The sequence below is a fragment of the Numida meleagris genome, chromosome 10 (assembly GCF_002078875.1).
Source record: "Numida meleagris isolate 19003 breed g44 Domestic line chromosome 10, NumMel1.0, whole genome shotgun sequence".
NCBI lineage: Eukaryota > Metazoa > Chordata > Aves > Galliformes > Numididae > Numida > Numida meleagris.
Window position 1 is genome coordinate 5,535,648 of NC_034418.1, and position 25,195 is coordinate 5,560,842.

At 37.4% G+C, this 25,195-nt stretch overlaps 1 long non-coding RNA gene across 4 annotated transcripts in view; it reads left to right on the forward strand.

Annotated features, from left to right (window-relative positions):
* The window catches only part of LOC110404383, a 203,447-nt gene that overhangs the window by 88,143 nt on the left and 90,109 nt on the right, over positions 1–25,195 (forward strand). For all 4 annotated transcript variants that reach the window (XR_002442204.1, XR_002442203.1, XR_002442202.1 and 1 more), the window contains one exon: positions 9,967–10,213. This is a non-coding gene — a long non-coding RNA (uncharacterized LOC110404383). The remainder of the gene's footprint in view (positions 1–9,966; positions 10,214–25,195) is intronic.

A 25,195-nucleotide genomic window follows, 5' to 3' on the forward strand; every position in this document is an offset into this window, starting at 1 on the left:
AGTCTTTTTCAGTATTTGCACAGTATGAAACATAGTAGCACTGTAGCAATACAAGTAATTAAGACAATAATAATAAAAAAGTAACGTCTAGACCAGAAAGACCAGAATACAGCCAAACTGAACCCAGGAAAAAAAATTTATTTCCAAATATGAATTATTCCACAATAGGGCCTGAGACTTAATATCAGTTTTAGATGTGACAACACAAAACACAACTTCTTAACTGAGCCAGCAATGTGCTTTTTAAACCTGATAAATTACAGAGTTGCATCCATTTTCTAGCTAATGTAGATGAAGTGTAAATACATGATGATAACTGAAATGCATCCCTTTACTGTATTGCAAATGGGGAGGTGGGAAGACCCTCAATATTTTAAGGGCCAAAGAGAATCACGGGAGCAGCTTTAAAGATTAATTCCTTGTGTCTAGTTTAAAACAAGATTAAATTAGCTTGTGTGAGCTGCTGTTAGCAGATGCACTATTACATTATGCATGATTCTTGACTGCTCATAGCATGAACAAACTGCACAGTGTTCCATTAGTGATTTTCAATGCTGTGCTAAGCTTTAAGTCACATAGACAGGCCATTGTATTGGGTTTACTTTGTGGATGTGTTTTCCAGGCAATTTCACAACCTACCTGATCACTGTTATTGATTGACTGGGTTTGAAATGGATAAAAGAATTAACCTGTGTAAGGGTAGCAGAATGGTGTATATACAGTATCCTATATACTTAGTGTGATCAATAGTACTCTAATGTAGAAAATTTAACCAGACAGGGCAAAACCGTCTTGCCCACCTGCATCAATCTTTGTGCTCCCCACAGTGTATACCATTCTACTTAAACTACATGCATATGCTTTCATGTTTTTCATGTGTTTTTTCTTTGGACGCTTCTCTTTCTACTATTTTCGGTAATCTTGTGAATGTACTGATGTACATACTCTAAAGCAAACTTAGGAACTCTTGAACAGGGATATTTTTCCCTCATGTCCACTTTTGAAGGGAAATACAGGCAAGCTACACTTCTCTAGAAACTCTCCTGTTTCATCTGTAGGGAATTCCTACTTTTCTCATTCACACTCTGACTGGCTATCTTCTCCTTCTGCTAGTTCTACTGCATGACTAGTAGAGTTCTGCTTTCATTTGTGGTGGCCTGTGCAACCCCCAGCGCATTTCATTCAGGTGTAGGCCTCAGTGATCTCCAACTCCCATTTAAGACATTTTCCACCCTCCTCTACCTTACATAAACTGCACACTCGCACATTTTGGTGCCATTATATGATTATATTAATTGCTTATGCTTGCCAGATAGTACCATTTTTTATTCCAATTAATCTCATCTGCATGCCTGTCTGTACGACCTATTGTAGGGTACCTGTGTTAGCAGAGGGTTTGGACTCGATCATCTCTTGAGATCCCTTCCAACCCCTGTGATTCCTAATATTGGCTAATTAAATGTTTATTAGTGAAAACATAACAAGCCCAAACTTGTATAACAATTTTGTGGAAATAAAACTAACTTATGGCTACTTGAAATCTTTATCAGACATACTTCTGAATCAAGCATCAGAATCATTTACCTCTGAAACTGATGTAGTGTTTTTAAATTTGACTCTAGTCGTGTAATTAGGATCAGGAAATAGGCTTTAGTACAGCTTTGGTTGTATTATGTTTGCTCCCTCCAGCATCAAAAAAGCGTTAAATACACCAAACTTCTGTCCATCTGGGAATTCCTGCCCTCCTGGCCAACTCCTTTTCTTTCTTGGCTAACTTTCTTTATTCACAACCTCCTCTAAAGGAAAAGCCACCCAGAGAGGCATTTCTGTCTCCACTTTCAAGAATCCCAGGGGACTTCAGGAAAAAATAAGTGAGAAGCAACAGTGCTACTCAGCTTTCCCTTTTCCCACAAGATGGGAAAGGGAAAGACAAAGAAGAAAGGGTTCTTCACTGCAGTTGTAGAATACATTTCTGGTCTGCTACTTCCAAGATGAAATTTGAACATAATTGAGTAATATTTTTATGTTAATTTAAAATACCAGTGTCTTTGTCCTTTTTCTTGCAAAATTTAGAAGCCTCAGCATTTTGTTCTGTTATGAAATGAATATTGCTTTGAATCATGTCCTGAAATATGCAATAAATTCATCTGTAAACTGTATTAGGAGATTGATTACAGGGAACGATACACCCTGAGCTGCAGTAATCTTTGTCTTTTGCCTGGAGCTGTATCCAAACTCACGATCTCTCATGGTAAACATTCTGTCATATGATTTTGCAGCGCTTTCCCCCACAGCCTATGGGTGTTTAATTTTCTGTAGTTGTCTAAGCCAGCAGCTTGGAGCTTGGAAATTCTTCAGTAATTCCAGCACCAATGGTCACTCCATCTATGCCCTTACTCCCTGTAGGTTTTTCCCTGTAAAATGGGTGTTAGAGTGGTTGCTCACTGAGCTGATGTGTTAGCTAATGGCTTTAATATGAACTAATAAAATTACACAAAACTGGTAACATTCCTTGGAGGTAAAATTGATTGCAGAAGTTACTACATGACTTCAAAATGCTATTGTTATTGTTTAAAGAAACCAATAATTCAAGACCTGTTTTTCACTTGTGCCAAGGGACATAGAAATTAGAAAAAAAAAAAAAAAACCAAATCAATCACATGGCTTTAGATGTGAAATCTTTCTGCTGAATTCTCTGCCCAGACAGGACCAACTTGGGTGGTAAGGTCAGCAGGGTGACAGAGCTGGCTAGCGGTGTCACTCCTTTACCAGTATACACTGTCCAAGCACCATGGAATTGCTGCCAAGTCTCAGCATGGTGGTGGCAGTACTGACAGAGGAGTTAGCAATGTGCAACATTTAAGAGAGACCATTGCAATTTCTAAGCAGTCAATGTAAACAAATATTCACAGAGAAAGCAAACGCTTTGTTCAAAACAAAACTTGCTCTCCACATTAAGCATTTGCAGAGCAATGCAGTAGATACTGAATGAAAGGCCACTGAAATTTTTTATTGCTGGGGGGAAAAAGGTCCAAGTATTCCTTGGCAAATTACTGTTTGCTAGGGGCTCTATTACCAGTTGAACAGTCATTGGTCAGCAAATTGGTCACATTATTTGTTAGTAAATTTGAGAGTGCAGAATTATTTATTGGTAAATTAGAGATGGCAGAATTATTGGTTGGTAAGAGAAGAATTGCAGTGATTTGTTAGCAAATTACAGATGCTTGGTTTTGTCTGTGGGATAAATCAAGGTTGGTCAGATATTGGAGGCCAAATTAAAGATGGCCATATTATTTATGGTGGATGCTGAAATCTTGCTTTGTGTGTTACAAGCAAGTAAACATCAGGAGGGGTTGCTTGGTTATTTTTCAGTTTTGTTTTTATTTTTTTCTGATTTCTATTTCTATACACGTTTTTTTGTGTGTGCATTGATATATAAGTAAACACACATTTTTTTCAGTTCACAGTTGATTCATAATAGAACCGTTTGTTAACTGAATCTGTGCAGAGTGCCAAGGGACTTCTGAAATTGGTTAAAGAAAAGTGTTAGAAAGCCAGAGCTAAAACCTGAAGCCTTTGCCATTCCAGAGTTAAGGTGGTGCTGTGCTGGCAGTACGAGTTACTCCTCACTGGCCCATAGTCAGCTGGCACCAGGAGAAGCTAGTGATGTGAATCTCTTTCCTGAGAAGCTGCCCTGCTGCAGCTGAGAGTCGTTGCTCTGCTTTACTTGTCAATGAACTGGGATCAGCGAGGACGTGGAGCAGTATGGCCTTCAAAGCAGGAGTTCCTGTGAGGTGTTGGGATTTCTTTGGGCAGTGGTGTCTATCTGCTTTGTCTCTTGCACAAAAACTACACCGCTATGCCAAGGTTAATAACCAACCATTGTTACCATTTAGTAAGGATTTTTTGCTGGAGAACTGCAACTGAAATCACTGTGTTCTTGCTGGACAACTCTGAAAGCAGTATTTTTGTCTCACTAATATCACAGTTACTCTAGTTTTCTATTGAAATAGAGTAATGCAGTAGAAACTCGTATGCTCAGTTGTCTCCAGTGTATCTTCTTTCTTTCCTTTTATCTGCAGAATTCCATCTTGAAAGCAGCCCTGATTTTGCATTCTGTATTAGAACAATTCGGTATCATTCTGGAACACTGTAAGAGAAATGCTTTTTACTTGAAAACTTTGCAAAGAATGCGCAGAACACAATGGTAAAACAAGTCATTTTAGATTTTAACAATGCTGAAGAAAATAATAGAATACTTAGTAAGAAATGTCCATGGCTGTTTATATAGCTGTTGAATTCTATGTACAATAGAGACCGACACTAATTAATCAGTTTTACTTTTCCGAAGGGACAATTCATAATTGTTTTGACAATAATACAGATGGAGTCAGGGAAGATGTATTTTAAAACTTGAGGAAAGTCTTAAATTTTGAAACATTAAAATTTGCTTTTTACATGAACTCCTGTAACAACAGTGCCCCTACCTTTCTTGTCTACTAATTCTGCCAAAAATGATGTGTTTATTTGGAAACAGTAAAATATGTTTGACATATTTAAGACACAGCCAAGGGAGAGATTTTACAAAAGTGAAGGGGGTGAAAAGGAATTTTTATCCTGCTGAAGTAGCAACACGATCACAAGATATCTGGGTTTTATAAATCTCTTGGATTGAGATAACATATGCTGCACATTTTTGGGTGTTTTCATGAATCAAAAAGTTAGGACTTGGATACATCAGAGAGTTTCAGTAATACAATGATTATTCAGTGTTGAGTCCAGCTTGAACTGCTCATCTGGAAAGTTATTAGCTGAAACCATTACAATTAATTAGAAATGGTTTAACCATTTCAGAAGAACATAATTATAACCCCCCCCCCCTTGCCCTGGGTAGATACCTATGTAATCTGCTCTCTAGAAACAGAATAATCCTGTTGGTGCCAACCACATTCTGCTCTCAACTCTCAAGATCAAGTAGGCTCACACTGTAGGGTGTGTACTTGAGCGTACTTGAATCTCAAGCTGAATTGTTGCACTCTTCAGGGTTTTCCCTCTGGTGATTTGTTTCAGACCATTACAAACTTTACATTCATATCAAGATCGGGAATATTGAATTGGGACAAATTGTCTTCAGCTGCTATTGAAGTGTAGCATGGGACAAGAAAGGTAAATAAGCAAAAAAAAACAACAGCAAGAATAAACTGGAGGAGGAGTGAAGATGGTATGGAAATAAAGTAGGACAGTGTGGATGGCACTGTTGGTTTTGTTTTTGTTTTTTTTTCCTCCAAAGAGAATCTAATAACTTTTATCAGAAAGTAGCATAATGTGGGAAGGTGGAGGCAAGCCATTAACCTTTCATTAGAAAACACTGTGATTTGGGTCTACCTCTCTTTCAAATGAGCGTAGATTTTTACGAGAAATTGTTGGTCATGCTTTCCGCTGGTAAAAATAAAATTTAGAGGTATGTTGATTCCTCAAGCCATTTATTTGAGTTCTTTCCAAGCTCAGTGCAAAAACTGGGATAAATCATTCTACGTTGGCTCTATGAATCTGCCTCACCTTCTAACTTTTTATAACAGACAAAATCAGACAAAATCATAGTTAAATCTCCTCAAAAATTCATGTTTATCGTAAGGTTAGTAGCAGCAATAGTATGTTTCCCATTACTTATTAATACAAATAGTAAAAAAATTAATAATGGCAGTCTTCATAAAAATGTAACATTTAAAATGAAAGGCTTGACAAATCTATATAGGAAATCTTTGTTCCAAAAGTGATATTCTTCCATTTTGTTAGTTATAAAAGAGTTATAAAATACTTGCAATTCAATGGTTGCATTTCATAGAATATCCTGAGTTGGAAGGGACCCATGGACATCACTGAGCCCAGCTCCTGGCTGTACCCAGCAGTCTAGGAGTTAAACCGTGTGTCTATGAGCATTGTCCAAATGCTTCTTGAATACCAGCAGGCTTGGGACCATGACTGCTTCCCTGGGGAGCCTCTTTCCAGTGCCTGAACACCTCCTTACGTGTGTCCATATGTATTTTGAGAAAACATTTGAGAATTTTCAAAATGATTGCAAGATATTTCAGAAAAGTATGGCAGCTCTGCCCACAGCAGGGAGTTGGAACAAGAAGATCTTTAAGGTGCCCTTCAGCCTGAGCCATTGTATGATTCTATGAAAAACAGAAAGAGGAACTCGCTGAATACTATACTGTTCTGAGTTTGGTCTAATCTTTGTGAGTTTTATATATCACTTTAGATCTCTAACTATAAATTACTTTGGCGGGGTTTTTTCTTCTCAGTGCAATTTTTTTTCTTTCACAGGACTACCCAAATAATCAATAAAATCTGAGAAAATAAATCAAAGCCTAAAGTGCAATAACAGCAAAATAGGTGAAGTTTTGAATCTAGTGACTGACAGACTTCAGAAAATTAACTTCATTATTTGAAAAGAACAACATGAAATGCCTTAGTCTAACATACCTACTGTGGTCAGAAAATAAATTCTAAAGTTACAAATAAATGTAAACAAATGCATATTGTCCTTTTTGCCAATTGCAGATAGTTGAAAAGCTAACAGCTATTTGAATTGTGCTGTGAACAAACTATTCTCCACTGTTGGAAGAAGATCTTCCCAGGATTCAGATACATTATTTTTCATCTTCACTGTGAAGAGCTTTTTCCTCTTCTTTTCTTCATAGAATAAAAGGCCTTTCTGTTCTTTCAGTTGTGCAATCTCTGCCTTTTAGGGAGAGTTTCTGCTCCACTCACCCATCACCACCACCCAGCAACTCTGCAGTTTCTGTGCTTGGTCTAGGAGAACAATTGGTAAAGGGGCTGAGAAGAAAGAAAAGAGAAGTGCGCGCATGTGCGCACACATACTTTTTCACAAAAGCAGGGAGGAAGAGTGGTGACCCTAAGAAAAACAACTTAAAACATCTCGCAGGTAGAAATGAGAGCATTTTCTAATCTAGTATGTGATCGGAAGGAATTTGAAAGCTTACAATTAAATGGCCTGGGCAGCTTTGCAGTTGCATAGCAAATGGATCCATTTGCATTTATGCATTCAAATACGTAATTTGGTCTGAACGTAGTCTACAGTATCCTTCACAATCCATTTAGGTATTTCTGTCACACTGCAGTTTGTTAAAGCAACAAGTCTGGGCACAGTCTTCATTTTTTCGGTTATACTTTGAAATATTAATTTGATGCATTCTTAAAGCTTTTCTGGATAGACTTAGATGGGTTTGAATTTGGATACTTGACGATCTATTGTGCAGAAGCTGTGTAGTTGAAGGGCTAAGGAGGAGAAAAAAATCCTTCATCGCAAGGTCACGATGGCTCGGCTGCTTGCGATTCACAGGCAGTTGGCAACTGTTCAGTGGCAAATATGGAAGAAAGGGCATGTGTCCATGCTGCCAGAACCATCAGCATGGCACGCAGGTATTGTCTGTGGTAATAGGAGTTGATGAAGAGATCTGACAGGAGCAAAAGGTTAAAGATACTTATACAAAATAAGTATTCTTTCTCCTATAGCAAATTCTTTTATGTTAGTAGATATGACCTACCTGTTATTTGTCCTTTTCCGGTCATTGTCATTATGCATCTGGCATCCTTTATAAGTATTGTATATATTGTATTTTGGTTATGTTCAAATGTAACTGTCTACACTAGTTTATAAAAAGTTTTTTTAAAAGGCTGCACATGCACCATTTCAAAAATATGTAAGCTGAAATATTGCTTTTATCCTTAATAAAATAGACCGGTGAATGACTTCAGGTAGTGATACACTTATATTTATGTAATCTGTGTGTTTTCTTTAACCTAAACATGATCTCTTTCATTTTGTGACGTAAATTAAAGGGAAAGTTCTGTGTAGGCTATTGTTTTTTGATGGTGTCCTAACCTTAGTAAAAAGAAAACTGGGCCAACTAGTTCTTGCTTTTATTAAAGTTCCTGTTGGCAGCACACTGTTGGGACACATTAATCTTAGTATTAATACTGAGGAAAAGGGACTAAGAAGCCTAGAACGAATAAATCATTTTGGAGCCCATTGGGATCCCTTGGCACCTTCCCTGTTACATTGTTGCTGGATAAAAAAGCTTCTCTAAGTGTTAAAGGGCTGGATAACAATTGGCTGATTGCAAAATTACCCACAATAATGCGTGAGCGTTCTGCTGGAGGTAGGAAGAACAGGGGTAGGGTGGTTGGAGCACCTGTTTTTGTTCAAAAGAATAGCATTCTCATGAACATACATGGTGAGCTGGTACTCACAGAAGTAAAGCGTGCGGTGCTTCTGGCCCACGATGTCCCATGTAGGCTTTGTCACTGAGAGAGTGAGTGGTGTTTCCGTTCCCGTTCTGAGGTATTTGTTGATACCAGGGAGAAAGGAGAGTAGTTGAAATGCTTTCTCTGGTGTTGTCACTTCTTTAAAATTTTTGGAGGCCAGGGCACAGGACATGTTTTTTCAATTCAAATAAACCAGAAGTGGATTTTTCTATTTATCTTTGTCTTGATGACTAATTCTAAAATACGCTGCAAGATAAAATTGTCAGACTCCAAAAGTGGCTGCTGACATCAGAGGAAGATTGTCACGCAGTAGTAGCTAAACATTTTCAGTGGCAGTCAGTGAACAATTACATGCTACAATTTACACTGTCTTCTCTAGCATGTTCTTTGACTGAAGAAGCACCTATTATTAGCCAGGCAATAATCAAATACTTAAAATAGGCATGTAAAAGAAGATTTGGAGAATAATGCATGCTACCATTTAATAAGCATTTCACTCCCTCATTAGATGCACTGAAGTGTAGAAACCCAAGCTATATTGCTATATTTTTAGCTGACAAAATTGCTGTTGAGACAGTTATATTTTCTCTTTGCATTTTATTCATTAAAAATCTAGTTTTATAAACACAGATCACCTGTAATGTAATGGATGTGATGTACAACAATTTTTTTGGATGACTTAGTTGTTAGATGGCACAAATCAAAGTTAAAAGAATACTGAAACCAGAAACCTGAAAAACAATGTGAAAAGTCTCAAAACATTTCATTTTCAGTGATACAATAGAATATCACTTTTCCATTTGTAACATAAACAGGATTGTTTGAAAGCTATCAACCTGTTCACGTACTGTAATAGATAGAAATACACTTTTTCAAGATAGCCAGTTGTTCGTGAACTTGGGAAGGAAATGCTGCTTTCGTGTACATGTATTTCTTGTAAAGATGTTGGTTAGCAGCAGTTTACAATATTACAACTCAAGCAATGAACAATGTAGCACTGACAATATAAAAGGTGGGCAAGAACCACTGTTTATGTTTGTTTCCTTCATTATGTGAACTTCCAAAGGAATCGCGAATAATTTAGCTCATTTGTTAAGCAGGAGAACATACATACCTCTGTACTGACACAGCATCTTATCTCCTTTCCACCTCCTTTCTGCTCACTCTGCTTCTGGCCTAGAGGTATGCTTAAGTACAGTGGCTTGTGTAGTGACCTAATGTTTGGTTCAGTTTATCTGCCCAGAATAGATTATGAACAGTATAAGTGTATCTATTTCTGTTCGCATACTTCTAAATTGAGTAGTTTATATTAAAATTACTATTTTTAGAACACTAGTTTTTTTAAAAAAAAAGATAACTTTTTTTTTTAAATCTCCACTTCTTAGACATAACCTTAGAGTAGGTTCACTTACTAGTGTTTCTGTAGTCCTCTTACACCTTTGGCTTTCTGACTTGAGCATTACAATAAATTATTAGAGAACTGCAAGATGTAATGACTAATAGAAAAATAAAGCTTCTATCAGGTATAGCACTGCTTATTCTTTGTTTACTTTGTAGTATTTGGAGGTCATGAAATCTCATTGTAGGGACCGGGTGACGTTTGTCATTTTGTACTAAAGCAGATGATAATCACGTATTTTCCCCTAAAGTATAAGCTGCGATTCTCCATTTCAGGAAACCCTGTAAGGATGTTCTACTGTAGAGAAGTAAAGACAGCAATCTTGAACATCCACTTTGAAAGCACCCTAGAAGCATGTGAACTTAATGAAGCCTGGATCTGCACTACTATCCCCAGGAAGATCTAAATCTTCAGAATTCAGAAGAAAAACTCTGTTCTGTGCAGCACGATAACCCTATCAGGAAACAGCACCAAGTCCTGCCTGATCTAAAGCTGAGGAAAGCTTTCAACGCACAAGAGAAGGTAAGCTCAAACCAAAGAGAAAGCGGATCGTTTTTTTTATGGTAATAATAAAAAACAGTAATTTCCAAGTGTAAAGTAAGGTGCTATTATAATCAAAAATTGCTTTCTTAATTCCTCACCTATGTTCTTTATTTTCTTGATGGGAAGTGCTAGGTAATATTCGCATGTGACGGTCTCAGTACGTCATGTGCCACATCAGATGAGCTTGAGCTTCTGTGGAAAAATGCAAGCTTAACGTGCCTTTGTTCTTAGAAGAACATGATATCTGGTGCTCGGTTCCACTCACTACCAATGCAAACCTACTGCTTTTGCTACCAAGCAGAAGACTATACTGGTTTGTAATTATTGTAATTATTAAATTGCATGGGGATGGCCTTGGTCTAATTTTACCTCAATTTTATAGAGTCATTGACTTTAATGGACTTGTTCCAAATTTTCACTGGTGTAACTGTAGGTAAAAATAGGCCCAGTAATTGTCATGTAAAACAGAATCATTCCATCTTGTAAACCATAATGTAGGTTACATGGTAGTTAAGTATGGGCCCAGTAGATTCGTCTTTCAGGTGATGTGTCATGTGACAGTCTTGGATGCCTGCAGTCAGTTAAAATTTCCTGTCTCTTTTCATAGGACAAGGGATGTTTGTTAATAATAGGGTCCAAAAGAAATTCTAGGTAGTATTTTACTTAGCTTAAATTGTCTTTTTGCATATAGTTAGATAGTTGTTCTTCGCCCCATCTTTCTAAAAACCTAACCGATTGAGTAGTAACTTTTGTGCAAATGACAGATGTGTTATTGCCCAGAAACAACTTACAGCAGAATTTCTCTTAACCTGTACCACTGAACTGCAAAGTGTTACTAATGTCTGAATTGAAAAGACAAGTAAAGAGTCAAGGTTGTTGTTTTAATATGTAAGGACAGATGTTAAGCTAATGTGAATTATTTTAGATTTCTTGAACTACCATTTTATTTTATCTGGTTTTTATTTCTTGACATAATGTTCTAGCTTATTTGGTCACGCTCCTTAGGTGCTATTAGTCTTACCTATTTAAGTAAAATATCTTGTGACAATTTGGTCTTAAATAAGAAAACAGTTTACAGGGTATTACTTTTTTCTTTCCTTGTATTCATCCTGAATTTGTTCAAAAATAACTCTACAAGTTACTTACTATAAAAATAATTATTATTTGAAAATTACTGTCTTTCTGCCTTTGCAAACAAATCTGCATTTAGGACCACCTCAGTTAGTTGTTGCTACGTGCAGAAATAAGTTATGGATTTTGCCAACCTTTTGGAAGATAGGGTAGTGCAGTCATGCTAGGGGACTCCTGGAGCTTTAAAAATGTCTCTAGAGAAGATGCCAAACATAGACCTCTATGTTATATGTGGAGTGCAATGTGTTCCTCGTACACCCCTTGCAATAACCTACCAAAACTCTGGATAGGTGAGATTTGTTGAGGAGAGAAGTTGAGGGAAATCACAACCATTAACCCAAACAGCTGCAGAGGGGCCTCAAGTATAGTAGTCCCTGTTAACAGGTTATTTGTTATTTTTACATTATCTATTGTCTGTGTAACTTCACCATCTCTACCTTTCAAAATGGAACGTGCAGGCAGGGAGCCATTGCTTTTTGTCTTGCAGCAGCTGATTTGGTTTATGAGAGTATGCTGGCAATACTAGGCAAAATGTGTCAGCAAATTCCTCCTGGAATCAAAAGGGTTCCAAATGCTTCCACGAGCAGAAGTCTTCACTGCACTCTAGTTGATTTTGCTGGTAGTAAAGTCTGGTGGTAGTTTAAAAATGTTGTGAACAGGTTTGTATGCATTAAAAAAATCTAAGGAAGGGCATGCAAAGCAATACCCGAACATGTCAGTTAGACACATCAAGATGGAAAAGAGTGCTGTGAGCAAACTAGAAAATGGAATGCGAACAGAAATAACAGTTTCAGCTTACTAGCTACAGGTCTCCTAACCTAATATACTATAGTTTTTGGATTTCAATTCTGCAATGCTGTATATTTAGGTTTTCCAGTCCAAGTCCGTAGCAAATTACAAATTACTTACATGCTGTGCTCACACACACACACACATGCGCACACACACACAAGAAGGGTAGAAACAGCTGCTGTTGGCTCTGTAGTTTTGCTTCGAGTTATTCCTAAACTCAGCCAACAAACACAGTTCTCCTTCACTTGTAGAGCTTCTGGTTTGTTTTGGCCCACGAAGCCCTTTGTCCTCTGGCAAAATTTCACTGGAAACCTCAAGAAAATACTGTTCGATCTTGACCAACTTCTCTCAAAGAAGAGTATCGTAGTTTCAGCTACCCTTCCTCCTCTGCAGGAAAGGAGGGGGAAATTGTTTGTGAGGAATCAGTTGTGCACAGGTCTAGACTCAAGAGTCCCAAGAAGTCTTGGACAGCTGTGACTCCTGTGCTTTCCATGTGCTCTTCAGGGATGCATTTGTTGGGATAACCACTGACTAATACATATAATGGGTTCTTACTATATTTTCCATCTGCATTTTCCATGCAGTTTACCTGGCACTCTTAACCTCTCCAGAGCTGGAGGACTGCGAAAACCTCCTCTTTGATAAGTTCAGTGTTGCCTTACAGAGATAGGAGTCAGCACATTTCTGTTTGGGAAAAAAAAGTCAGGGCTACGGCACTTGGCCTTTGATGACTGCCACCCATACAGATCAAACTGTGCTGGTAGTTTACGTGTGATCAAATACTGTTTCAATATTTTGAAATTTTGAAATTTTGAATCAAATTCTATAATTTCTGGGTTCAGGATGGCCCTGATATTGGGGAATTGAAGAAATGAACACCAAAGAAAACAGAAAGATTAAAAGAGCAGAAGTCTCTCTGACATCAAGATTTAGAAGGAGATTTGCCCTTCTGCCTTGCAAATATACATTTCACAATCATCTGCTCAATTTCTACCCAGTTTCTGCCTGGAGTCAAAGCTGTGTGATGTAGAACACAGCAGTTTTACATGTTTGTCTGAAGTTCCTCCTCTTTGCTTTCCTTCTTTTCTTCCTGAATGCTTTTCAGATTTGATTTGGCTGCCTAATTTTGGCTTATGGTCTTCTCCCTGTACTCAGCTGGTCCTTATGTACTTACTATGATTTGCTGTACACTGCATGCTCTCTTTCTCATTATTCTCACCTTTTCTGTTTGCTCATGTTGAGATTCTGAATATACCAGATTAATCATCTCACTCCTAAATCAGAGAAGTCTACACATCTAGTCAGTCTCTTTTTTTTTCTGATAGCAAGATGGCAGAGCCATTGAAAACCACAGCTATGAAGAGTAGGCTGAAGAAGGCATGGGAGTTTGTAACAGGGGCATGAAAAGGTGAAGGGTATGTGAAGAAAGTGATTGTCACTACTTAACAATTTACCTACACAGAAAGAAACATCAAAAATGGTTTTAGTCTCATTGCGGATTGCTTGTGAGATCCTAGTATAACAAAAGAGCATTCAAGAACTTAATATTAAGAGATGAATAAATGCAGTAAGTTTGAACTGTCAGTTCTATCTTGAATTCATCTTTGTTTAGGTTTGGGAGGATCTGACTCAGAAATACTCATTCTGTTAGTAATTCATGCTATTTTTGATGACTCTAACTCAACGTCTTCAAAAACTTGTTTTAAAAATGAATTTGATTTCAGATATCTTTGACTAGATCTGTATCCCAGAATCTTAGCTGTGTGGGAAACCTATTTTCTATCTTATCCAGTGTTTTGAAAAGACAACCTGAACCTTATGGCAAAGGAAAGGAAGAGTACTCGGTTCAGATTCCGGGGTTAAAATGAAATTAAAAGAAAAAAAGTTATTTGCTGTCTGTTAATTTAGAGTGAGAAATTCTTAAATGAAAATGTGATTTTTTTGTATGGACTTTCACTTAAACTTATTGTCTCTTTAGACATCTTGAAAAAAGCTGAAATGTTCCTATAAAAGTATCTCAGTCACCAAAGCTATCTTTTTGTTCAAATATTTTTACAAGCAAATTAGTTCAGCAGCTCTGATTTAGTTAGACTGGTAGCATCTTTATTTTCCAAATTGGAGGAGGAATTGGATACTTGCTTCTGTGAATATGGTCCTACCGTAAGTGTGTGGGACGGGACCTTATCATGAGTAAATGGCAGTGCAGTCTCAGGCAGTCCGGTGAAAAGCTTGTGAAAAATGTGAACTCTCCTTAATCAGCCTGATAAAGTGTAGCTCCTTTCTCTGCTTTAAGTAGGTATAACATCAGGAATTGTGGAACAGGAAAGAAACGCAGGAGAGAAGGGTTTGATTTTAGGCTTGGACAATCCAATCAGTGGAGAGAAGGCCATCTAGGAATGGTTTGTTCGTTTCATAAACAAATTATTTGTTCTCATTGTATCATTGCTTATTCATTTGGATTATTAGCAGGTTATTTTTTTTTAAACTATTAAAGCCTTGCCATGCACCTTCAAAACTGCCTCTAGGCATCTTTGATTTGTATGGTTAGCATTTACTCCCTAAGGTCTTATCGACCTTGGCAGTGTTACAAATCATATTTTCACATGCATGAATCGCCCTTGACTAATTTCTCCAGTACAGTTTGAACATAAATAACCTTTTCTTTGGCAGCTGCATTTCAGTTATTTATTTATTTCCCACCTGTTTATTTTCAATAAACATGGCATGAATAAGTGTATGATTTTATGAAATACTGTGAAGTAAATCCGTATCAAAGTTTGGTTAGATATGTGCTGTCTTGTGGGGTTTTTTGTGTGTTCTTTTTTTCCCCTATTGTGAGTCCTTTTTTTCTAATCTCTCTTTCAAAATCATTCAGTTCACAGTGACTTTTGATGTTATTCTTCCCCATGGTAGTTAAGCGTTTCAAAGAACAGAGTGAAATTAACTTTCTCATTGTGACATTGTGTTTATTTAGTAAATATCAAAAAAAAGATAAAGGTTCAGAAAGTCTTGGGTTCTGCAGAATCTGACTTCCAGTAAATAGCAAGTCAGGGTTGCTGATAACATCAGACGTTGTAGGTAAAAACAGTAGATAACAACTGAGTGAAAGAAATACGAGGGCATAGCAAAACTCCAATGTCAATATGCATGCATCAAGAAAATACCTGCTGTGTCACTTAGTTTCTTCCAGCACAGAAGTGCAGCATATGAGCACTACAGTGTCAGGAGCAGAAGACAGAGCTGTTGCCACGTTTGTTGCAGACATAGGATTTGAACTGCCGAGCTATGAAGTTATGCAGCTTGGCATCAACAGAGAAGTTGATAAGAGGTGGAAAGCAAAATTTCTCAGTCCAACTTCGGGCTCTACAGCTGGGCCACTACAGGCTGGTGTGTGAAGGGAAAGCATTGTATTACAGAATGCTTTAATTGTGACAGGTCTGAACATTGTTAGAAAACTGATGTGTTCTTTGTGCTTTAGTAGAAATCAGATGGCTTTGTTTTTAACTTACCTGTAAATAAATAGAAGACCGTAAGATGAATCCAACAGCAAATAATTATCATGGAGTAATTTGGCTTTTTTCATTTGCTCCTACTGACATACTGTTAAATGATTTGCCTCTGATATAAGGACTGCTCTGAAAGTAATGCCTCCTATTTTATTATGTTGGCCCACGATGTCAGAGGTGGATGTTGGTGGTATGGCAGTAGAGGTTGAACCTTCCCAGCAATTCCATTCAATTTCATTGCCGTGTGACAGGTGGCAGCTTAGGGGCAGTCTGACCAAATGGTGTCTGACATGAAAGTGTGTATGAATGTCAATGAATGCTTGCTTAATGTTTTTGGAGACAACCAGTGGATGTGAGCACAGTGAAACAGTGGGCGGTGCGTTTCAGCAGTGGTGACAACAGGCTGTCACCTCTGCTGGTGCAGATTTTTACGAGTGCAGCATGCAGGCTCTTGTTCATTGCTGGTGAAAATGCAGAGCTAATGGTGGTGTCTACATTGAAAAATAGTGTTTTGTAGCTGAGAGTTTGTTCTATCAGCATTTTGTGCTCTTTGTATCTTTTGTAGCTTCCATGGAAATAGGAAGAAAGGAGGCATTACTTTTGGAGCAACCTATGTACTGTGTATTCAATAGCCTGTTGCAGATACAGGGAAGTGAGTGCTTCTTTAATGAAGTCACTGGAAAAAAGGTGTGCATATACTATAGGATAGTCTGTCACAGTGCAAATAGCATTAACTGAGGCACAACTCTACAATACGTGTGCCCTATGTATAGTCTTTGGGTAGGAATAGGATTTTTCCTTCTCACCTGTAGATATGTCCTCACCAGACAGTTTCCTGACCTTTGGCCAGAATTTTATTGACAGTAGCGTGAGTTTCATTGTCTAATTCTTGAATTGTGTTTGAGACTGGAACAATACCTTCAGTTCCTGTCACCATTTTCAGAAAATCTGGCAGCACTCCCAGCACTGCCTCGACAGCTATGGCAGGGCTATGGTCTGCGAGTGGGAAAGGATGTTCTGTCTGCATCGGCTGTTGATGTGCTGCACTGCGCCCTCAGGAGCAGAGCTCAGCGGTACACAGCCTCAGTAACCTAGATATCAGAAAGACAGAGACATCGTCATAGTAACTTTCTCACAGTGTGCTGAATTGGCATCAATTAAATTTGGTGTTACTATGTGAAAGTAATACTAAATATTACTGACTGGAGTATTTCAAACATAAAAAGATGATTTCAACTGGAAGACCTTAAAGAGTTTTCCATTGTTCAATTTTCATGAGGATCCTTTTTGTTCTCTTTTAAGATTGTAGATTTTGGTTACAGAATATTACTGGATTTTTTCCCTTACATCCTGCAGACTTTCATCTGGATTCTATCAGTTCACTATGTCATTTCCACTGATACTATCTTTCATATTTTTTACTTTGTAAAAAGTATTCTCTGTGACAATCTAAACTTAGCAATATGAGCCTGGAGACAAAAGTTTCCTCTTCTTAATATGCTTGTTGCAGAAATATGACTTCCTATGAAGACTGAAGCACAAGTCTAGGGTACTGAAACCTGACTTGGCTTCAACCTAAAGAGAAAAGGCTTCAGTTTAAGAAGAACTGTTCCACTATGTTTTTGACTGTTAGTGTGGTTTTACTAAGTGTTCAAAGGCTACGCACTCCTTAAAGGGCATAGCTTTAGGTACCATATTATGAACTCACATTTGTTATATAAGTTGAAGTCTTTGTGGAAATTCTTGAGGGCTTCTTGTATTAGCTGTCTGAAGTACTGCCTCTAGGGCATGTGTTGTTCCCTTTAGAAAAGGCATAGGGTAATAGAAAGTTAACAGTGGATAGCTTTCTAATTATGTGGCATGCTCCCCATTTCACAGACTTACTGGCAGTTTCAGAGAAACAAGGGGATAAATGTAAAACTGATTTTCCAACCATAAAATGACACCTTAGAGACTCTGGGAAAGATCCAGTCAAATCCACATGCATTTAAGTAAGGATCTTATGCGTCTTTCCATTACAAAACACTGAGAGAATGAATATTTTAGAGTAATCATCTTTCATTCCTGTGATTTAGAGGAAAAATATTTTTAAAACTGCAAGTTGTGAGCATCTGGTGGGGGTGAGAGCAGCAACTACATCTCTGTCTGAAAACAATTGCAACTATTGTAGGGAAACAAAGCCTGAGGGAGGGGAAGCACCAAATATTTTCAAAAACCTAAAGGATTACTTTCTATTGTAAATAAGTTGCCTCATCATTGTTTTGATTCAAGCTGGTGTTCTGTCGTCTCTTCCTCCATTCTGTTGTTGTATCAGACTAATCTTTTACTCCGCTATTGCCAAGGCAGGCAAGGTGGTTTTTTCTTGTTTCTGCATTATTCTGATTTACTTTATAAGATTACTACACACACTTTCTTATGTGCTCAACGTTAGAGCTAATCTCACATTGTTGAAGTTATCATTGCCTCTGTCTATTACAAAGAATTCCAACCAAAAATGACTCAGTATGGTACAACTGTCGTATGGATCAGTCTCTGTAGATTTGTCTTCATCTCCTTAACTTTGCCCTCACTTGACAAGTGCTTCCACATGTTTAGATGGCACCTCCCTCATTCCCTTTTGCGCCCATTGCCTCTTGTCTTAGCACTGAGCACCACTGAAAGAGTCTGGCTTTTCATCTGTCCTTCAGGTATTTGTACACACTGATAAAATTTCCTGCGCCTCCAATTCTCAAGGTGAACAGTCCCAGCTCTCTCAGCCTCTCGTTATAGGAGAGGTGCTCCAGACCCTTGAACATCTCATTAACCTTCCACCAGACTCCTTCTAGTATGTCTTGGTCTCTTTTGTACTGGGGGAGAGGTGTGCAGAACTGAACACGGATCAAACTATAATGACTTAAGGAAACTTTTTATCTCCTGTTCCATCTGCTAATTCACAGTACCATATTTCCTCTCTAATTTTGTGTAGTTATCTGAAGTAAGCCACGAAAGCAGTGTATTTGGTTCCTCTGTGAAGTAGATTTCATAACTACACAATAATGGGCATGTTAACAGCCTTTCTACAGTTACACCTAATTACTCAGGCTCTTGAATATGCATTACAGAAGTTTCCGCTACCTCTGAATTCATCAGTCTCACTGCTCAGCTTTAATTACTTTACTTTTTCTGTTTGATTAATTTGTATTGTTGTAGCATTGATGTGCTCAGTGTTCTACTTAAAATAATAGAATAATGAAACCTTAGAATTCTTTGCATGCGCTATCTGTAAATTTACACCTAAAAAAACTTGAATTTAATATTACTAAGCCACATCAAGAAGATCAACTCATAGATACCTGTACAAGCACCATCCTATTGCAGTCTTTATCACGGTAAAATAGTGGTTTTTCCTCATTAGGCTGTATGTTCTGAGCAAGAGGCACAAGCATTTAAGATGGGAGAGCTTGGGGCTGGTTTTGGCAACAAGCTTCATACAACCTGAGTGGGTCAAAGAGTTTTTCCAGACAATTTAGGCAATTTTCTCTCTGCAGACAAAGTCCTTGGAATTTTCCTTTGTGTTTATCAAGGTAAGGTCCATAAAGTGTTTCAGAAGTCTGTTATGTATTTTTTTCATTGTTTATATATATTTTATATATATATAAAAACGTGTTGTATAAATATATATTATATATATATAAACTTCTGAAACAAATATATATATATATAAAGTTGTTCCACCTCCTCCTGGCATCAAGTAAAAAGATAATGATATTACTTTAGGACTGACTTTCACTTCTACAGGTCTATCTTAACACATTAGAACAGCATGATCTGTACCACTTTATCTTGTGTTTAAGCAAAATAGGATTATCTGTCTAGAAGTGTGGCAGAGGGATCACCTGTCATCTCTGCTATATGTAGATCCACACAAAGAATGGGAGTGCAGGATATTCAGGATGGTTGCCAGCACTCTGCAAACAGCACACTAACTGTTTTTCCAGTTGATGAAGACAAGGTGCTGTAATTAAGCTGAGCAGCGTGACACTGCACTGTTGGAATGGATTTCACTTCTTAAACTCTGTCTTCCAGAAGTTCACCATCACAGTTCTTGATTATCCCTCTTTATGCTGCTGAAGTGTAGTGTGAATTTAGAACTTTCTAATATTACACTTTTCCACATTTCTGGTTGTTTTTTTTTTTTTTTTTTGAAGTGCATAACTCTGGCCAGAATTTTTGTTGAGGGACTTGGCATTACAGTTTGAAAGGCAAACCTATTTGCAGGTCTGATTTGTACAGTGCATCAATTATTTGTGCATCTGAAGTGAAACAGGCCTATGTATAGAAGTTCTGTAGGACACAAGTCTGTATTCTATTATCCTTTCTCTTTTCAGTCATGTACTAATGTTTTAGTTCTGACATTTAGGTTGCAAATTGTGTGAGTCTGAGCACAAGTACGCCTTTGTTGTGACATTACTGGATTTATTTAGCAACATCACAATACAACTGAAAAAATGAAAATAGTTCAGCATGTGGCTTTGTTTGTCACTAGTGGAGAAGTCTACTTAATTGTAGAGTCACTGGCCTTACGGTTCATATGACAAAAAGGGAAGTTGTTAAATTCTGTATAGTATCCAAGAAAACTGAAAGTGGATTGCCAGAGGCTAGCAGAAAAACAGGCAAAACTTCAGCTATTCTTAATTCTGGCAGTGGTTTTCTGTTTGTTTATTTGTGTTGTACAGAAATTTATAGCAATCACTTAGAGTACTGTAGAGATCATTGCAAACAGTGAATAAAAATACTTTTGTGTTTTTAAGTACATTTAGATCATAAATATTTGTGGGTTAATAATCACTGCATTAGTATTGTCCATATGTTGATAGATAATGATGCATTAAATGAAAGACAGCAATAGTCTGACAGTTGCAATGCTTATTAAGAAGGAGGCAGGGTAAAGATTGCAGTGGTGACTCTAATACTGCATTTTGTGTGTCCTGAACAATCTGATTTGGAATGATTATGTTCTTTGAATTGGATGAGAATTTGGTACGCCATGCATCTTCTCTTAATATGTTTGCTGTTTATACAAAATGGGGGGAGAAGCAACAAATAAACCTGTAGACTTTGTAACAGTAGCACTTAGTTTTACATTCCATTGTTTTGCAAAAACAAACCAGCCCGCAGCAAAAATAACCAAAAATAAAATAAATTGATCTAATAATATGCAATAACTTAAGCATTAAGTATGGTATAAGTAAGAATTATACTAGATTTCTAGGAGGGTCCTAAACGTAGTCCTTTCCCAAGGTAGAGCTACACTGATACATTTACTTCTCATTAATATACAATATTAATAACTGAGACATATATACCAGAAAGTTGGCTAACAGTGACATTGTTGACCACTACTGTATGAAACTTTCCCTTAAAGATGCTTTGAAAAGAAAAAAAAATAATGCATTCTGTTCTCTTGAGTCATTTGGCTGCATTAAGATACAACAAAAAGAAAATACGTGACACAAAAATAACTCAACCCAAAGACTGTAACAGGGATTTCACTGTATGCCACAAAGAACCTAAAATAGATTTCCACATTTCAACCCAACCATTAGAGCATATCCAGTTCAATGGGTCTTACAGTATACAAGGTACAATCTAGACATTTCATCCGTGGTCTCTGGAAGGAGCTACTGTTTCTGAAACCAAGTCAGATATGAATAGGAACGTTGGTAAATGTGTGCTGAGAAATGCCACCATGGATCTGTTGGAGGTTTTAAAGGATTGACAAAGAAAAGTTTAAAATATTGTAAGTGGGTAACAAATGACTTGAAGGTGCAAAAGCTAAGGCCATTTTAACAGTTACAGAATAACAAGATCATCTCAGTGCAAATATGTGAGGTCAAATGTACTTGTCACACATGTTTGGAGTAGATGAGAAGTTTTGTGGTCAGGTGATTTTCTATATCTTTCATGATCAGGAGTGTTGGATACAAGAAGTATCTCTCACACATGAGACTGTGTGGGAAAATTAACATCAATTGTCTTTAACTTGAAATGAATACTGGTCAAGAATGTAATATCTCTTTCACAGGAAATTCCCAATTATTAAAAAAAAAAAGAAAAAAAAGAACCGAAGTTCTGATTTTTCAGATGATTTAGCATCCTGTTTAAATCATATATCATTTCATTTGGAGCCAAGGTCTCAGTGCTCCTCAGTAGCAGACTCTGCAGTTTCAAGTTATAGAACCAGAAAAGTATATGTGATTAGTGACTCGCTTATTGGGAAATTTTTGCTTGGCAGAATTCTTCCTCTCTGTTGGTGGCATAGGAGGGGGAACAAAAAGGAACAATGCTGTTCCAGCATTACAAAGAGATTAATCAAGGATGTAAATACAGTTTTCTGCAATAATATTGAACTGCGATGGTTGAACCACCCTGCTGAAAATCATGATATTTTTCCAGTTTCATTCCATGGAGGATTCCTTACTTCAATTTCAAAGTTAGATGTAGTGATTCCATTCTTTTCACCGTGCAAATTAAATACATCACCTGGCAGGTTTACCATGTTTAGGGAACAAGACAGACAGCTGGGGGAGAAAGTGGGACTTCGCAATTGCTGTTGTGCATTTCAACAGGCTATTTTCTTTTAGTAGATATTTTCCATTTCTTATGTTCCTTCAGCAGAGGAGTTTTTCTTTTTTTCTTTTAGAGTTTATTCAAATTTGGTATTATCTCTTGCAAATTTACCATATCTTTCCAGGACTTCCAGTGGCATTCATTTCTTTAAAAGTGTCTCACTCAGTTATGCCAAGTTAAATACTAACCAAAGTATATTCATGCTAGGAAATTGCACCAGAATAACTGTAAGAGGGGATAGTTAAATCAGCAGTACGTTTAGACTTAAGTGCTTTGCTGGATTTTGGTCAAAGCACTTTAAAAGTAGTGTTTAGTTTTGGTTTTGTGCCAGCTGTGTGCCTAACTCAGCCACCTGTATTCATATTTTATGCTTAGCCAGGAGTATGCAACATGTTCAAAACTCAAGGGAAAGTCCCACTGAAATCATCAGGGATTAAGGCTGTGCTTAAGGGTAGCCATTTGCTTATCCTCTTTCCTGACTTGGGAGGGATTTAAGCATATGTTTAGAAAAAATTACATGCTGAAGTTTTAGATTGAATAAGTAACTATGTTTCTTATAGTGGCAATGAAGAAATTCTTATTTTGAATGTAACAGGAAAATTCCTAGAATCAGTCAGCCAAAGATAATTGCTATTTGGACAGCTCTGAATGCCCATGGTAAGAAAAGTACATTTTATCCAAAGAAAAACACACCACTTTAAATCCGTACAACCTACAGGGCAATATTATTTTTATTAACACTTATGCCGTAATGCTGAAAGTTGTTATACATTTGACTCAACCCAATAATCACACAACGTAAATGATATTTAAATAGGAGCGTGTTACATTGCAAAGATTAATTAACCTGAGGGTTACTTTACGCTATTCTTCAGGGCAAAAAGTATAATTTACTCTAAGGTTAAGGCACCTTTACCTTGCCAGAGTACTTTAAAATTGTTTTGAAAATTCTTTTGTTGAGAAGCAAGGCAATAAATTATTCCACAGGACACATTAGGCAGTGCAGAATTCTGCCAGTAGGCCTACTTCAAAAGTTATAAAATACACAATCGACTCTTGCTGGGCCACACGCCCTCCAAGTGATTATTTGTTTCAGGTCAATTACACAAGAGAAGAATTTCACACGTGCACTGCTCAGGTGGGCTCCATGGGGCCACAAAGATCACTGGGTCTGTCCCAAAGCTGAGGTACTTCTTCCCAGTGCCATGCCTTCAGGAATATCCCTACTCTATCTTTTTTTTTTTTTTTTTTATCTGACTTGTTCTTCTTGATAAGTTTATTAAGCCTATAGAAACCAATCCACTGCAGATATATTTTTTTCCTCTGCATAATGAGTGTATGTATTTTCTGTGCAAAAAGAATATCCAGGAGTCTTCAGAAGATATAGATTTATTTATGAAACTATCTCTTGGGTTACCTTTCATGTGCTTGCAATTAGTCGTTATTTTCTAAATTCAGAGTACAAGTTGTTTGCCCTGCTGGCCTTCTTGTCAAATCATTAGACCTCATGCTCCAAGCTCTTTGAAAGGCTTTTTGGAGGAATATTTGTGTAGTATCAAAGAAATTCGCATTGCTGCACGTTTCATCTCTGTATTCTGCTTGCTCAAAACTTGATTTTAGGTGTGCTGGAATTTGTTTTGCTTTGCAAAATGTCTTTGCACAAACCTGCATGAGATTTTTCCCTTTCTGTACCAAAGGCAAAGTACTTCTCTTTTCAGTCCTTTTTTCCTTTCTCACAGCGCTGTTGCTTCTCTCCTGTGCGGATAACATGACAACATATTTAAGCAGTGCACAACATGACATTTTAGCATTAATCCTTAATGTTATTTTATTGAAATGTGTAAACACGTATATTTTTCACTGTCTCATACACCACTATAATTTCTTTTACTCTGCTAAATTCAGATGTAATTTAGGGTGGAAAAATACATTTTAGAATTACACCTGCAGCATGTAGTATTAGTACGAGTTTTCCATAGCATGACAGTGATGTTTCAACAATCTATACATATTGATTTAGGCTGATAATAAACAATTTGATTAGGCTCTATCTATAGGCTGTCATTTCAATCACTGTCACTGGTCCAATAGAGTGGAAGGCAGCTAGCAGACACATATGGCAAGATTTCTCAAAATAAGAAACTCTGGCCTGATTAGAGCCCTAGGTTCAGTGAATTGGACAAGACAGCTCAGCTGCCAGGTTATTAACTCCCTCAGAAAATACTCTGCCTTTTCCCCGGGGCCAGCCTGAATATTCTGATCTGGATCGATAAGCAATCTCCGGTGTGTACAAAATGCCAGCTAGAATCATTTGTCTCAGTGCAGTCTCCTTACAAAGGATAAAACACCTGCAGTATATGGGCTTCTCTCCCTCCTCCCCCACCTTCCCCTGTTTAACTAATGACCCACAGAGAAGGAAGAAGTAACTGAATCTATTCCATCATCAGGAAGGCTCTCTCAGGTTTGTTTTAATGATCACAATGGCTACCTTTCAATCTTATAAAAATTATAACCGTCATGGTTTCCCTGTGGCATGTTTATGTAAGTAATGTGAACTGCAATGTAATGACAAGTGTACAGATGTCATTGTAAGAGGGCCCTTGGCAAGAAGATATCTCAGAATGTCAGAATTTTAATAAACAGCACACTGCTGGTAGGGTTCTCCTTGGTGGTTGTCTTTTATATTCGTAATGTGTGCTGTGATCTGCTACTTGGACTGGAGGTTTTTTCCAAGGGTTTTTAGCAGCAAAGGATACTTTGAAACTGACTGGAGTAGAATTATTATTTTCCAGAGCAGCGGTGTTTGCCCGATCTCTTACGTATCTTCAGATTTGCTTGTACTGATAGCAGCCATGTAATTTGTGCTTTCTTTGGATAAGTACCACAATGTAGGATTTTCATCCGAGTGATTTCAGAACTATCC